Source organism: Anneissia japonica, unplaced genomic scaffold (assembly GCF_011630105.1).
Source record: "Anneissia japonica isolate Jap-2015-1 unplaced genomic scaffold, ASM1163010v1 scaffold199_len4679917_cov187, whole genome shotgun sequence".
NCBI classification, from domain to species: Eukaryota; Metazoa; Echinodermata; class Crinoidea; order Comatulida; family Comatulidae; genus Anneissia; species Anneissia japonica.
In genome coordinates, this window is record NW_022686322.1 from 1,420,236 (window position 1) to 1,437,431 (window position 17,196).

Below are 17,196 nucleotides of genomic sequence, written 5' to 3' on the forward strand. Positions count from 1 at the left end.
AGATGTGTATAAGAGACTAAATATATTGTTTATAGTCATGCAAAATCGTATTAAAAATGTAATAACTTGATTATTATTTTTTATGTTTTGTTTGCGGCGTATTTCAATTAACAATTAAATTGAAATAATTGAGTAAATAAGCTGAAATACATCCCAAACAACAGTACCAAGAACGGATAATTGAAATACGCCGCAATTAACGCACTACATTCACTGAGAGACGCGCTTGGCGTTCCATAGAAATGACCAGCGGCTCAACTTGTCGGCGGCTCAACCGGTCATAATCCCCAACAGGTTGGCCATGACTCGATCAAAAAATGTAATCCAAGCTCCCCACCATGGCATTTCCCCGGACGCAGCATTCGTCTGTCAAGAATTTACGGATCCCCTACCAGACTCATGTGTGTCCAAAAGTCACCACTGGTGCTACAGTAGGGACTAGTAATTGCATCTTTCATGCTCATTCCATAATGGCTATCAACATCATGGTCATTATGGGGTCATATTATTGAAAAAGAGTCCTAATGTTTGTTAATTAACCAAGTTAATTAATAAAGTACTTACTGATGCATTAGAAATAGTACTGACCTCAAAATTTAGATTACTGTACATTGTTACCTAGTGGATAATTGGATTGATTGGACTAACCTCCAAATTTATAATCGACATCATCATCTGATCGCTCAGAATGTTTCCCTTATACAGTACAAGTGCCACACATAATGATCCTAAATTTATAAGACTCTAATTTTTCACCACAATAAAAGTTGATATTTCTGTGTCTTCCTTTTTTGTTGATGGATTTTTATTGTGTACATATAGTTAATTCTTTTTTTCTTGTGAATAAATTTTGTCATTCATCTGTTGCCTTGTTTTGACCCTTACTATTTTTAGTTTAAATGAAGCGTTTGTCAGGTTTATTGTACAGTACTGTATACTATAATCTTTAATATTTTTATACTAAAAAATGATTAATGATAATTTTGCATAATCTAATGCATGTTATTTCATGCAAATTTGTTGTATAGTGTCTTCTAATCTGGTTAATGTAATTACCATGAAACACTTATGGCCAAATAAAAAAAATTAAAATTACTAGTTTCTCGTCTTCTCGCGCATTCATTTTCTCTGCCTCACCAATTTTTAAGTTTTTAACATTTTCTTTATTATACAAAATGTATGATAATCAGTAAAAAACTCGCATCAGTAACATTCCTCTCATGATCGTTCGTTGTTAGGGATACATAAGATACAAATCATGTCTAGTGCTTCGTTTATTTGCTTTTAATGTGTTTACTTGGTAAAAGTGAGAAATTAGTACAGTACTGTAGCTTTTTCCCAAATACCATCTTGGATTTGCCATCTTGGAGTGAAAAAAAGTGCCCTTATTCTATTTTTTTTTTCAAAATTTACAGTATGACGAGAAACTACTTTCTTGTTGACACAGTCTCCTCCCTCTCCCATCATGGCGGCCAATTAGTTGCACCAAGTGGGTTAAAATATAAAGATTAACCATTAGAGTTTTCATTGGAATAAGGATTTTGTTTCGCATTCTTAAATTTTGCACCTCTCCCCACCCCAGGCCAAAACCAGCTTATGCCCCTGACCTGTTTTATTCCCTTCCTGTCTACAGTACCTCCATCCTTGCTCCTGTTACCCCTAACACTTGGTATTACCTAGCATTCTTGCACATGATAATAGTAAATTACCGTATTGATTTTAATCTACTGTGTGTTTAGCCATGCTTGCATCTGATTGTCAGTCAATTTCCTGATTGAACAAAAGCACATCTCTTTACACTATAATATTCATATTGTCTTGAATTGATTTTCCTATATCATGTTCCAGTAAACAGGAAGGAAAGATACAGTAATCATAATCGTATTGCAGTTTATTATTATTATTATTGTTAAATTGTTGTGTATAATATTGTTGTTATTATTACTTATTAGTAATATAATTTAACAATTACGATATTTATACATGAGGCCAAAAAAATAATTCTTGTGTTGGCCACGTTTTGGGGAAATCCAAAAACCAGGTAGGTCGGTTTTTTTTTTTTTTTTATTAATAATGTGTTTATATGCCTAAGTAGTGGAAAATACAAAAAAATACAACAAATACCATTTTAAAATTTATATAAAATATCAAACGATCGTATAAAACACTGTTTCATCGCCTACCGTCCAGCAAGAAGCCTATTCCAGCTTTTTAGCTCATTAAAAATTAATTTTTTCGTTGTAGTCAAAAAAAAAAAACTAAAATGCCAACCCTCAATTTCGTACATTTTGGGTCGGTTGGGCGTGGCCAACACAATAATTTTTTTCAAGTTGTAGAAAGTAGATAATTAGCTTTAATAATAATTATTTAGATATCATTAAAATATTCTTATATTAACATAGATTTTTTTAATAGTATAATACTGTAATATATAAATATTATAAAATAAAATGTTTAAAAGTAATTTGCCTCTATATGGTATTATATTCCCTATTGTAGTATTCTTTTCAAATAAATTACTTGTTTTTACTAACCAGCTTTCTGACATCAATTTCTTTGGTACATTTTATACTTTTATTTAACATTTAAAAAATTATAGTATCTGTACAGTAAATTAGCATTCTGAACATGCATATGATTTAGTAATAATAATGAAAAGTAATTTGTTTTCCCTACATAATGAAAAGCATGGTATAAACATATAATTTTAGAGAAGAAAAGAAATGTTCATTTTTTTCTAATAATTTATATATAATTTACAATGACTTGCTCAGCTGGTTTGACCTTGGCCAGTGGCTTTGTTCATGGTTGAACAGAAGAGACAGAATGATGATTATGTTTAACAGATGAAAGATAGTTAGTAGAAATTTGCTTTTATTAGTTTATTGTAACTGGAACTAATATGTAGCTCTTCTACCTACTAGTCTAGCCTGTATTAGGTACTAATTTACTGTCATTATAACATGCTGTGTTTTATAAATTATATATCATTTCATGATGTGGAAGACAATTGTTTATTGTTCTTAAAAACTAAGGTCATTATTAACAGCCTTGCAGTATTTCCTGTAGCAGTTAATCACAGAATATTGCCTAATACCGTTGGGATTTAGAGGTTTCTAAGCAAGTAGCGGTATATAACTAATATTTTGAAAACAAGTATAAATATTGTGTTTCTTTGTTTGGCAATGTTTTCATTTGTGGTGTACCATGATCAGTTTATGAAGGTTATGTTAGAAGAAGATGGTACTGTACATTTATTTGTTAACATAGCATCTTCATTCGTAATACTACTGATTTCTTTCATTATTTATTATTCAGCATAGGATTTGTCCTTGGTCACCATGCTATAAAACACTACAATCTCTTTGTGCTGGCCCAAATTTTTTAGCCAGATCATGATGAAGGCATCCAGTGCTAGCTAATGGAAAGCTTGATGAAGTGAACCATAACAGAATGTTTGGCCTCAAATTGACCTTTCTCATCTGTCAGATGAAAGTGTGCTGTTTATAAAGTCTAACAACAAAGAGGTATATATTTTTCGGTGCCTCATTAATTATTAATTAAAATCGAGGTAAATGAATACCAGTAGACCTCCAATTGGGGTGAGGGGATATGACAATTTGAATATAGCAGTTCAATAGTAGAACAAATATGATTACAGATGGACTGTAGCATAAGAATCACTAATGTATATTGCAGTTTGTAAAAGATTAGAGGAAACAGCATGGTAAGTAATCTAGCTTAGGTTCAACAGAAGTTTAAAGTACTGGAGCATAGAACACACAGTGGTAATTACTTCTATTAAAGAACCGCCTTTGGGGCTGAGTGAATATAATGGTCCCTTTAAGTTTTGTCCACAATGTCATCACATTTTCTGTGACAAATATCTATGATTTAATACTGTAAAAAAAAATTATAATGTTGGATTTATAAGGTAGACCTACAGTACACTGGCATGACCTCAATGCTCATGACAATGTAAAATAGGATAGAAAAGAAATAAAATGGAGCTAAATTATCCCATATTTGGGCATGATGATATACAGTATCACAATATATGGAAAAATCACAGAACTATCTACAGCGTATTTGAAAGTGTACGCAGAGCTTATACTTATTCTATTTTTCACTGTATACAAATACGTTTTTTAATGCCAATAACAGTTGAGCTTAGGAACAATGTTTTCGTAAGTTACTTGAAGGTCAATGAACTGCATTTGTGATAATAATTGGCTTTTGTACTTTACAGGCAGAGGATGATGAACTATCAACAACCATCCCAGATAGTATGCCTATATACTTTAATACCACAGAATAATAATTATGTTGAATCCTATATAACTTATAGCATGTTTTGTACAGTACTGTAGTCCATAATTGGTGCATGCCTCACAAAGGCTGGTCTTTTGAATAGCGTATGGCATATTCTTGTATTTATGAGTTATTCATCATCTGGGAAGTACAACACATTTGATTTTTCATCAAGGTTAGTCATTACATAAAAAATTTATTTAAACTTTTATAGTCAAGATATTAATTTTGATGAATTGGAGAACTTTTGAGCCATCTGACCATTCAGTTCCTCTTTCAAAGCGGCAGCCCATACCGTGGTTTGCAGTCTGATACATGCTGTATCTATCCTCTTTTATGACTCGCACTTGTTCTCAGTCATTTCGTTGCTTTTGCTGTAATATACAATAGCTGCTTTAGCTGATTTTCTAACGAACTGATCCAAGTTCTTTTGTTTTTCTTAAACTGTATCATCCCGTGTAGTTTTAAGGTCCTCTTCCCAATGGGTGGTTACATTTATAAAATAATATTAAATGCATGAAAAATTACATAGTTTCAGTTATTATGTCTGTACTTTTACTGTTGAAATACTGTAATCCTATCAGGTGCCCATTAGGATGAATAGAGCTGCTGTACCTCATGGGATAAATAGCTACTGAAGGGTAGATAGCTATACTAAGGATGAGTAAATGCCAGGTTCAATGGGCATATACTGATCCATGGCAGATTAATTTCTACCGGAAATACTTCTATTCAAGATGATCTCTTTCATAGTCTGTTGACACATAAAAGGCTGTCCCATTATGACAAACCAGTAGACTGTTTCATGGTGCATGGCGCAAAGTAGAAATAGATGAGCTGTTCTAGTCTGATATCAAACCAAACCAAAGTAGAATAATAACAGTGATGATTATCCCCTCTCTCCCTCCTTCACCGGACAGGCCAAGGCCCTGTCTGCCAGGACCTGAAAAGACAAAGACCCAAACTATTCTTTTTTAAAATTTTTGACATAAAATGTTATGTACAATTTTCGACACCGTAGAAATGCTTAAAATGGCCAAATATGCATTGTTTTTCTGTATAGATACTGCCCATGTAGTTTAAATTGCTCATTCCAATGAGTAGGTGTTTACAATGTAGTAATTATAGTAGTGTGTCATTAATAATAAATACCTATTTTCAGTTATTGTGTGATATAAAGGTAGTACTGTTTACATGCTGTAACCATGGTCAGAACCAATCATCATTAGGATATATAGCTACCTGAAGGATGAATAGTTATCCCCCCAAGGGTGAATACTGTAGATCTGCCAAGTGCACTATTCTAGGGCATTATACAAGTCCATGGCAGATTAATTTCTACCGGAAATACTTCTATTCAAGATGATTTTTTTTCATAGTCACTGACTATACATAAAAGGCTGTCATCATTTTGAAAATCAAGTAGACTGTTAAATGGCACATGTTTATACCAGTCAAAATAGTCTGCTCCAAAGTAGAATAGTTTGGTATGATAAACTCCACACTCTCCCCTCTGTTGGACAGGCCAAGGCCTTGTTGGCCACTACTACAAAGGAAGAAAATCCAAGCTGTTTTCTTTAAAAAAAAAAATCATTTAGCATATTCAAGGGAGGGGGGGGGACAGAAAATACATTTGAGATTTACCAGACATGCTGTCTTTATGAAAATATCCAGTGGTGGCGACTCTCGACTCTCGGATACCAAATATAGCTCTGTTAGTTTTACTGTGGCTGTTACTAATTGACTATGTGTGTGCCTTAATAATCTAATGGTACAGTGGTAGTTGTCAACTGTTGGACAAAATGCCTCAAGACGGTTGCTTGAACTGTTCACATGATCTAATTAAAAATTGTACTGCTATTCCATTATTTGACCTTTCCATGTACTATTACAATGAGTGGTTTTGTGAGTACTAAAATATTCAAGCCTTTGGTTGTTGCAGGTGAATGCTGGCAGTTCTCATTACAGGTGACAGCTTGATAAAAGCAGATTGGATTATTATTGCGCTTTGGTATTTGATGTGATGATGCCATAAAAATTCTAACAAAAGGAGTACTGTAGGGGTGGCAGAGGTTAAAATCACACAGAAACTATCTTAATACCATTTTTTTTAAAATGTACAGCCATCAGGTATAATACTTGTAAGGCCTGTGTGAATGGGAATAAATAAAAACTGATTATTAGAAAAATAATGATAATAGTAGATAAATATACATTCCATATTGTTTCAATTTCATTATTTTTGGAGGTTGTTTCTACATGAATACTATAATGTTTTGAAAAAATGTTTTTAGAAAATAGCTAAGAAATCATTGGCTCTGATAGCTTTTTTAAAACTACTGTAGTTCAATTTAATTTCAAAATTATAATGCTGTACCATATCTGTGTGTTGAACAAGTTTAAAGTAAGACCAAAAATTGTCTAACTAAAATTTTATGGTTTATGTACAAGACAACCCACAAAAGTATAAATAAATATATGTTCAGGTAATGCTCTATATAAAATATTGTTAGTTTATCACCTTACAGTAGGCTGAAAAAGTGAAAAATGAAAACAAAATATTTTTGTCAAAAAAAATGTTTTTCAAAAGAATTTTTCTTCAAAAATATTGTTTTTTCAATACCATAAAAGATATGCACACGAGGGTGATAAACTAATAATTCTTTTTATTGGGACTAATGTTTTTTGGAAATGTGGAATGAGCTTCTATCGCTTCTTTTTGCGTATCTATTACTAAGAATTTCCTTTCGTGAAAGTATTCTGAATTTAGTCCCAATTCAATATTGTGACACATTTCAACATCTATTTGTGTAGACCTATTTTGTCTGTATTCTCAAGTTAAATTTTTTCCTCCTGAGAATAACAACAGATAAAATAGTCACTTGATCCTCAATTTCCAGGCAATTAGGTCCTATATTTTTATCTGTAATTTGTTAATAAGCCATCAGCCTGGAAATACTATCAAATGATCTCTATTAATATCGTTATGATTTTATTGCATATTAAAAACAGGAAAACATTTTTTTTTTTTTTTTTTTTTAAACAAATGTGTGGTTTAAAAAAAAACTACATAATTAATAGATAATTTAAACTGACAGACTTACTGTTTGATAGTCTACTAGGCGTAGGATGAGTAGAGAAGAAGATAATAACAGTGTAGTCATACTACACCAGTAGCTTTTCCGGTAAGTTGCTATTCTGATGGGACAGCACATTTGTATCTACCACACTTTATATTCTAGTAGGTGAGAAAGTAAAATGAGGGAATAAATGCTAAAGAATTACTATAGTAAGGTCCTCTTGCTCTCCATGGACTGAAAATGGAGATAGAAATGGTTCTCTTATCATTGGATTATCGGATTACAAAGATAAGAAATGCGTCGCAAATGCATTTTGACCCCACATAAATCAGTTACCGGGCTGATACGCTTCATAACATAACAATTATTATTGCTATACTGTACATTTCATCTTTTGTGAGCAACATCTGGAAACTCAGTGTTTCTAAAAATAACCATGAAAATATCATGTTGAATCCAAAAGTGAAGATATGTATAAGGCCCAATAAAAAAAAGTATTAGTTTTATCACTCGCTCCCTCATCACTTTTGGGGAAAATCTGATTATAAATAATTTTTTTTTTTTTTTTTTTTATTTCAACATCATCCAACAGCGACCAGTGTCGCCCATAATCAGGATTGATACTAAATAGTAGACTTAAGTATTTTTAATTGCAGATTATGTACATGTAATTCAACATTTTATTAAAATTTAAAATACATTATTTATTCCTAAACATAAAATCTGTCAACTGTTACAGAGATGTCTACTGCGTTACCATACAAAAATGAGATCCATTATCTACAGTAATATTTCCCTTTGTTAAAAACCACATTCTATAAAGGACAGCAGTGAGGCATTTAAGCATGCGTTCAATGGGTTGACAAGCACCACATAATAAAGTACAGTACTACACAAAGAAAAGTACATTGCTGTGAGTGATGTATTAAGTTCAGTAGATATTAAAAGCATAGGAACAGATAGCTACCAGTAAGCCTATCGTGGCCTAGTGGTTATACAGTTAAAGATAGGTGTATTTATGTAATCATCTAGATATTATAAAATTGGCAATTGCTGACCATATTGCTGAGCCAGAATTGCTGACCTAGGCCTTGATTCTTTTCTTCAAAACTGCATGGAAACAGGCTATAGCAGAGACTAAATTTAAATTACAGTATGTTGTCAAACCAAGGAAATTGGTTGTTCGTAAAACAGATTTGTTTGTACAATAATTATTTTTAATAGGCATATGTACGATGTGTGCTAGTCTTTTCTTAGGCTAGGTAGGAAGGAGTGACGCTAGCCAGCCAAGGCCTAAAACACATCGCCCAATTGAAGCCACTTTGGCTGCGTATAACGTAAAGGGTATCTAAATCTATTATTGGTCTTCATTGTACAGTATTATTATCATATTTAAAGTGTTTATTTATCTCAAAACAACCAAATTAAACATATTTGTAGACCTAATCCTACCATTTGCAAACACAAACACGATCGCATCGTGACTCTGTCAAGTACACATGTGGAATGGAAAATCCCAGATAGATCACTCTGGGCATGAGCATGGACATGCTTGGGCAGTTCGGAGCACAGACAGCCTCTGTTGATTTGATCATAGCTTTTATGAAAGTGGTATTTCCCATGCTAAAGACAACGCTAAAATGAACGGAATGACATTTCTTCAGCAATTTTGTTACATTATACAGTGCAACCATTCTTTCATCAACAATGTATATTGATTTAATAGAGATAATTAACAAAATCATGATCTGTAGATGACGATGTGAAATCGCGCGCTTGGGAAAAATCGTAGTTTATACTATAGGCCTAGGTAGTATAAAATTGCCGAGACTGCCGACCTCGGAGAATTTAATGGGCTGTATAAAACTTAATAAAGTAAATATTACTTTAAAATGATTGGGTGGAAAGATTTGCTAACCTTATTGCATTTTCTGTTCCCTCACATTTTCCAATTGTAATTTATTGGTGTTTATTTGTTTCAATTTCTTTTCAGCTTGAAAAAGCCTCTCTCCTAGTCTCTTAATTTCCCTTGCTTGTTGCTTGCCAACATAAAAAGAAATTCTTTAAAAGAATATCATAAATAATACTAACAATCTCTCAATATGTAGTTAAAATTTCTGTCAGCATTAGGTTTTAGAATAAATGTATTTTATCAGCATATGTACTGATCTTGGCTATATAAAACAATGGAGTAAATGTTATTTTGATGGAAATGATATGAGTTGTCTGGATGAGTCATCCAAGGAGAGCAATATTTCATCAATGACTACTGTGTTTCGCATTCCATGCTCTCATCTCCATGATTCAATTCATCGTGGAATTGATACCAAGAGTCATTGTCACGTCATACTTACTCATAGGCAAAATATCATTTATCACTCCTGTTCTCAAAGTTTGCTTTTAATATTTCATTATTCTGGCCACAAACCTGTAGTTCATGGCCATGTTTTCTCCTTAAGTCATCCCTCTAAAATAAAATGTACATTAAGTGGCCACCTGATCCTCTTAATATATGCCATTCAAACCTAAAGTTTACACTCGTTATCTGTGTTTTAAAATTAAAGTCCATTGCCAATGATAAAGAATGATGTTTATAAAGCATCATCCATGGACCATGGAGTCGCCTCTTTTATCTTTCGTAACAAGATAACTTATCTTTTGTGCAGTATGACTAGTGGTTGTGCAATTCTCTGATGACAGCTATTTCCAAGAAGATCAGTTTAATTATCAAGACCACCAAGGTATTCTATTTGAAGGCTGGTGCTATATGGGAAAACATTGGTCATGCCTAAGCCGTACTGTATGCTTCTGCTATTTCATTGTGGAATAGTTTTTCATATTTTTTTTTCTCTTAATTATCAACACTGTTTCTTGTTTAACATTCCGTTTGATGCCAATAGGACTGTTGCCTTGGGGGTAAATATGAATCTGTGTCTGTTATAAATAGCTTTATTAGAATTTTTTGTTCCTGTTACTATTAAAACTTTTGATAGTAAATTCAACAATGGCAGATTGAAGGTGGGGGGGGGGGAGAGCCCCTAAATTTGTCTAAAATTGTTTTTAAAAATGGAGAAAAAGTAAATATGGGACTGGGGTGGTCTAGACTCTCCATCTTTGAAAGTCCCTCCCTAGGCGCCCCCCCCCCCCCCCCCCCCCTATTCTATTTCCTGGATCCGCCACTGTTCAAGTTTATGATGGATTGGTGAGTGCGTCTTCAGAGGTGAATTCAGAGGGGTGGTTGGGAGGGGGTTAAATAGGCTGTGAAACTATAATTTAGTAATTTAGTGTAAATTATGAATTGCATCCGAAGATATTAGTTACCAACAACTTCCCGCCATGGGGGACTATACTCCCATGTTGAGGTTGCGATAGATGTTGATTCAATATAATCTAGAATTTTAGGTAGGCCCCCTAATGAAAAACCCCTGGATCTGCCTCTGATCTACATGGAATAAGTTCCATAGTTGCATTGCCTATTATTGCATCTATGTTATGCTAAAAAGTATAATGATGAGATAAAAAAAATGGTTTCCATAATGTGTGACCTCCCTCCCATTTCCAAGAAAAAAAAAAAAACCTTTTTTTTGGCAAGCTTTATATTTGATGCAAAAAAAATTGATTTAAAGCAAGTAGCTAAAGAATAAAATGATATAAATTCTTTGCTACCTACTGTAATACAGTAGTACTAAAATACATTGTAAAGAGCAATATGGACTGTTATATGATGAAATATTATATTCAGAATAATAATGATGTGAAATGTTATACTGTATTAAAAATGTCAGCTGTTTTAAAATTCTCTCGCCCCAGACGAAGACAATGAACTCGCAGTCTATATAACTCAACATTTAGATTAGTGGAAATGCTTGTTTGTGCAAAAGCCGGCTTTGTGATTGTAAGTCAGGATACAGAAGGATTAGGAAACAAATAGGTATATTGAAATATTTATTTATTACATGAATGTTTGAGGTCATATATTACAGACCTACCAATTTTCGTGAATTCTGCATGAGACTCACGCATTCGGGGTCTGTCTCTGAATCACGCTTAAGGAACAAAATCTCGCGCATAAATGTATTGTCTATATTTAAAAAGATGTGTATAGGTATACTATTTCTGACTTCCCCCAATAATATGTATTTTCAATCAGATCAAACTAGGTATACTAACAACGTGAATGTCGTTTCATAAACCGCTGTCGGATATGATCAAAGAACACGTACACACTGCTACAGAAGCTGCCACACATACAGCTCATGTTAGTGTGATACTCTACGTTCATGTTTACGACCTGAAATATGTATTCTCAAAAAAATAGATGCAGATTCTGGACAGAATTTTAGTCTTACAGTAAATGATATGCTACCTTTAAAATAATAATGCATTTCTACTGTAGGCAGCTAAACATAAATAAGACAAAAGAAATGCACATTGATTTGAGGAAGAATAACAGAACTGTTCCAAATAAAGTAAACATTAATGGTCAAGTTGAGATTGTAGATTCCTATAAGTATCTAAGGGTGGTGTTTGACAATAAACTTTGTTGGAGGGGCCATACTGATTATGTACAGGTAGTTAAGAAATTAAATAGTATACTCTTTTGTCTTAGAAAACTAGGTTCTTTTGGGGTTAAGCAGGACATATGTCTTTTAGTATTTTTTTTTTGTATGTATTTTTACCTTTCTAGTATTTACTGTTATTAAATTATTTTTTGCGAAAACTTGCAATTATTCATGAGTGCTGTGTAACTAATCCATTGATTGGTTCATGGTGACTTGAGTTTCCAATTAGTTACTGCTGAACATGATGTGATTTGTTGTGATCGGTAGTGGCTTTGCCTCGGAAAGATTGTCGCACCTATTGTTGCACCGAGTTTACAATTATAATCAATGTCGATACTGATGGGCACGCGTTCGTATAGCTTGGCATTGAGATTTGTTGTTGAATTTGCTTCAAATAAAAATGAAGATTAGTCAGAATAATTACTGTACTTCATCACTCATAGTAATAGATAATGTCAATTGAATTTTCAATATAATCATTTTAAGTGAATGCCGTTGTTACTTTAATAGTAAGAGAGTAATATTTATATTTTGAAGTATTGTATCAAGACATTTATTTGTTTATTCTAAATGTTGAACTTAAAAGTAAGTATTAATGTTAAATGTAACCCATGGGCTAATGGCTCAACACAAAATTATAAAAAATTACAATAAATTATGTTTTCCATATTGTTTCATATTAATATAATTGGATCTAATTTAGGTTTATTTTATAATATAAAAAAGTAATTGATAAATTTTAGGTATTACACATAACTAAGTAATTATTCATACAGAATGTTGTCGATAAAAGTAAATTAATGATCCTGTTATCCTTTCCTGTTTGTTTTCCATCATCAGTCTCATTATATAATTTGAATTTTTCAAACAGTCATCCTCTTTACTTGGTTACCATGGTTATCCTTTGTCTTCCAGGGATGTGAAGATGAGTAAGAAGTGTCATGTTGTTGTCATGTGACCTGTTGTGACCAGTAAGAAAATATTTTAAACAAGTAAACTGGTGTAAAGTTTCCCAGAGCTGAAGTTCTGATTCAGTTGTAGTCCGCCTGAACAAAAGGTAAGTAACTTCAGAAACCTCTTATTTTTGTATCTGAACTAATAGTCCTACCTGATTCACATGACAGAAATGCAGAAAAATAATAACAAGTTGTACCAAGGATATTTCGGTCGTGAGAATTCATTTCATTTATTTATTCGACCAATGCTCATTTGCAATACATACAATACAACAAATTTTGGAATGCGTATCTTCGTAAGAATACTGATAAAACACTGTGTCGCTAAACAGACCACAAGGAGACCGGTAAAGTTCTGGAGATGTTTAGCAAGAAGCTGTGTTCGTGGTAATGGGGCCCAGTTTATGTTTCAGTTTGACGTCACACATGCCTTCACTCTCTTTGTATCTGTTGTACCAGGTTTTTGTATTTAGTTGTGTGAAAGAATTAATCTTGGTAGGGAAGTTTCGGAACAGATGCATGATCGTTTTCGCATTTTTAATAAAACATATTTCTTCTAATTATAAATACATTTTTCCCTGAATTTGTGATAATTTGTTATGACGTATAGACCTGTGCTAAATGCGTAACAAATTTATGATCACGCGTTGTGTTTCTGCAAAATGCGTGTTTCAACCACAACCACTTGGAAATGCGGCACTGTCCCACAGGATGCGAGACGGTTGGAAACTATGGTTAATTAAATGAGAAAAAATTTTGTTATTCACTTGATTTTTTTTGTTGAAAGCTGCTCACTATGCCGACGGTCATCGGCCAACGTGATTCTATGAAGAACGCAGCGATAGGACGCGGGCTCAGCGGATCGTTTTTAATGACAATCCGTTTACACTGCCAACAACAATCAGTAGACGGCGTTGCATCGTCTATTGCTCGCAAGGATTTGGACTCGTTATATGATGCAATGAGTGTCAGGCTTACAGTATCACAGACGGGATAATTTTTATGTAACTTTGAAGTCACTTTGGGCTATTTTCTCCTAGGAATTAACAATTAACCTAACAATTGAGGGCCAAAATAAAATGTTTTGTCTTAGAGTTGCAAATGTTTGTTGGTACTATACTTTAATATTAAATTAAAGAAATCATGCAAAATTGTGTTGTGACATAGTGGTAGGTAACGGTGCTGATCACTTCCAGATATTTTACGTAGTTCTAATGCAAGCTTTGAAGTATGCGCATTTTTCCTGGCTAAGCATCGTGTGGATGCTCTGGTGCTAGAAAAGGTTTTGTAGGATATTCCAACTACCTATGATGTTAAAAATGGTAAAATTACAGTAGTTTTTAATATAGACTTGTGAAAATGAACTTTCTGAAATCTTAGCACTATTATCTATTATTTACTTTGTCTTAGCTATTATTAAAGATTCACAAAGTTATTTATATCTGCCAACCTAATTATTATTTTCAGTTGTTAGATATAAATAATGTAGCTAAAAATAGTTTCATAAACAAGTACTTTATTACTACGGTGGTACAGAATGTAGTCTTTGGCGAACCATAAAAATTCATAAATCCAATCTCGAATGATCTCCTAACTTCTCTTAAAAGGAAGAATTAACATTCTGCAGTGCTCTAGGGTGTAATTCTATTGGCTATTCTGCTTTGACCTTTCGTCCTATGCATCATTATCTTTATCATCAAAGAATTCTCATCACTTTGCTCTGGTTGGTTAGTTAGGACAGGAGTGAATGTCAAGGGATGAATATAGCTTTTGAGATTGAAATCTTACCAGAGAAGGTAGATAATGCTATTGGGATCAAAGAACTAATGAACGTAACATACAGTATCTCGTAGCTTAATCTTTATTGATTTTTAGTTGCTCGAATGATGGTAATGATCATTAACAAAAACAAAAGAAAAAAAAATACAAAATAACTAAGTTCCTCTGGAATAATCCCACTTCGGGTATAAGCCAAACCCCGTACTTTCTATGCACAATTTTATGTAAATTACCAGTCCTTCCTGGAAATCATCTCTAGTTTATGTGTACAAAATTTATTGCACACGTTCAAAACTGGCGACGCTGGATGCTTTTAAAGTTTTGGTAACAAGAACAAGGAGAGCAGTGAGGCTCTGGGGTCAGTGAATTGAGCAAACCCATTAATATTCTCGAAAAAAAATCAAATATTGGCTTTGAATTAGGCATACTGTGCCGCAAGATTAATTGCCACTGGATTAGAAAGGGGATTTCCCAAGTATAGGCCCACCCCTAAAAATTGGACCCGTCGGGTGTGGGGGGGGGGGTGACCTTATACTAGAGGAACTACAGTGTAGGCCTACTTTGATTTTTACAATTTTTCACTGATATTATTTATCACTTGGTGTGATATTTATTTTATTACATATAATGAATGATATATGCTAATGTATTTTAAATTATGTATTTATTATATATTATGGTCAATTTGGGTTTTATATATTTCATTAAAATCAGGAAATTATTTTTTAAAAAGCCTATAACAGGAAAATATAAAAGAAAATTTTATAGGCCTACATAGTGTTATTAACGAAAAATTCTTATTTTCTTAAAAGTACATTTGATGTGAAAATAGTAATCTTGATTTAAAAAGAAAATGTTGAAATTCCACTTTTTAAAATATAGTAAAAATGTTATTTTTCCTATTATCTCTATTAAATTTAGATTAATATGCATTGTACAAGAGTACCGTACTGTATACTTATTATCAAAACATTTACTTAAGTTTAGAAATTTGTTGATTATGAAAATATGTATATATCAAGCTCAAAATAACTAAAAATTTACAAGTAATCTTTATCCAAGTGAATTTTTACAGGTATTTAGAAAAAACCCAATTGGCATACTGTTACATATATGTAGCTCAAATGAAAATATGTTACAAACTAATGGTAAATGCTAACAAAGCACTGTCATCAAATATTGCCCTCAAAGCCACTTCAAAGCAAGTGGGTAATTATAGCCTACCAAAGGAAATTCTTCCACTCTATTTGGAACTAGCCGCAATCACACATGACTTGTTTCTGTAAAAACTACCGATACGCCAGTTAGTTTACCCATAGTAAGTCCAGTGTGAACAACCCACAACAACAACCTACCCGAGCCGCGCAGGTAATTTAACTGAATCCCAGGAAAACTAACCGAGTTAGTTTTACTGAGACGAAAAGTTTAGTCCAAACAGCTATACAGGTAGGTTCCGCATTTACGGGGGTATTTTTGAGGACTTGGTAGCACAAGTGTGGGAATTTATGGAAGAGTTTCAGCATGTATAGGGTATATTTGCGAGGACTTGGTAGCACAAGTGAGGGAAATACCAACGTAAAATTGGTAGTTAAAGTCCCTGCTCCGTCCCGTATCAAAGTAGCATAATTTTTCACACGATTTTAGCAAAGATTTCTTGCTAACCTCCGTGCTAAACCTCTAAACCTACCATTGGTAGGGATTGCAAACAGACGAAACCGCGGTCTTATTCACCCCAGTGCAAGTTTAATTTTGGTAGGTTACATGGCCATAATACTGTAATAGTTCAACTGACATCAAAATACCACTGTGAGTTACATTTAACATACAATTTAATGAACATGTCATCAAAGTGATGTAACAACAAATTTTATAATTACTTATTTTGGCCTGATAATAATTACAATGTTTGTACATAAATTTAATAGGAAGAATTATAGTATTAAAAAATCTCCCCACACTACGAAGTGCTCACTGAGTTGCGCCTCAAACGAGAGAGATAGTTCAGTCCCCCCCCCTTTGTTTTGTCAAATGTTAAACGGTTCAGGTCTTTTTTGTGTATTCCGCCGAATCTCTATACATAATCAACATGAGATCCACATTCCAAATTTGGAACAATGCGATCAACATTTTGAACAATGATCAGTGTGTGGGCAAAATTGCAAACATAATTTGTACATTTGTTTTGTAATTATGGTACAAACAAGGTGTAGCATTGATGTTGAAATTGTGTCTGGAAAATGGAGTAGGGTCTATATAAATATTGGTATACTCAATTGTATACTGTACTGTAGTTATTTGGAACCGTTATCAGTGTGTGGGTGTTTTTAATATTTGTAAGTGAATAGTATAAAAAAAATTGCAAACATTATTGTACATTTGCTTTGTATTTATGGTACAAACAAGGTGTAGCATTAATTAATGTTGAAATTATGTTTGGAAAATTGAGTAGGGTCTGTATAAATATTAGTATACTCATTGGTATACTGTACTGTAGTTAATGTGTTGATT

General features: G+C 33.1%; 1 protein-coding gene across 3 annotated transcripts in view; it reads left to right on the plus strand.

Annotated features, from left to right (window-relative positions):
* LOC117115235 (fibroblast growth factor receptor substrate 3-like) overlaps positions 1 to 17,196 on the plus strand; it is a 55,271-nt gene that overhangs the window by 1,864 nt on the left and 36,211 nt on the right. Inside the window, exons 1-2 of one of the 3 annotated variants that reach the window (XM_033258970.1) lie at positions 3,349 to 3,527; positions 12,869 to 13,010. The gene's annotated coding sequence lies outside the window, so the exon portion shown is untranslated. Of the gene's footprint in view, positions 1 to 3,348; positions 3,528 to 4,346; positions 4,487 to 12,868; positions 13,011 to 17,196 lie in introns of those variants that run through there. The other 2 variants (XM_033258977.1, XM_033258965.1) reach the window with 2 other exon arrangements.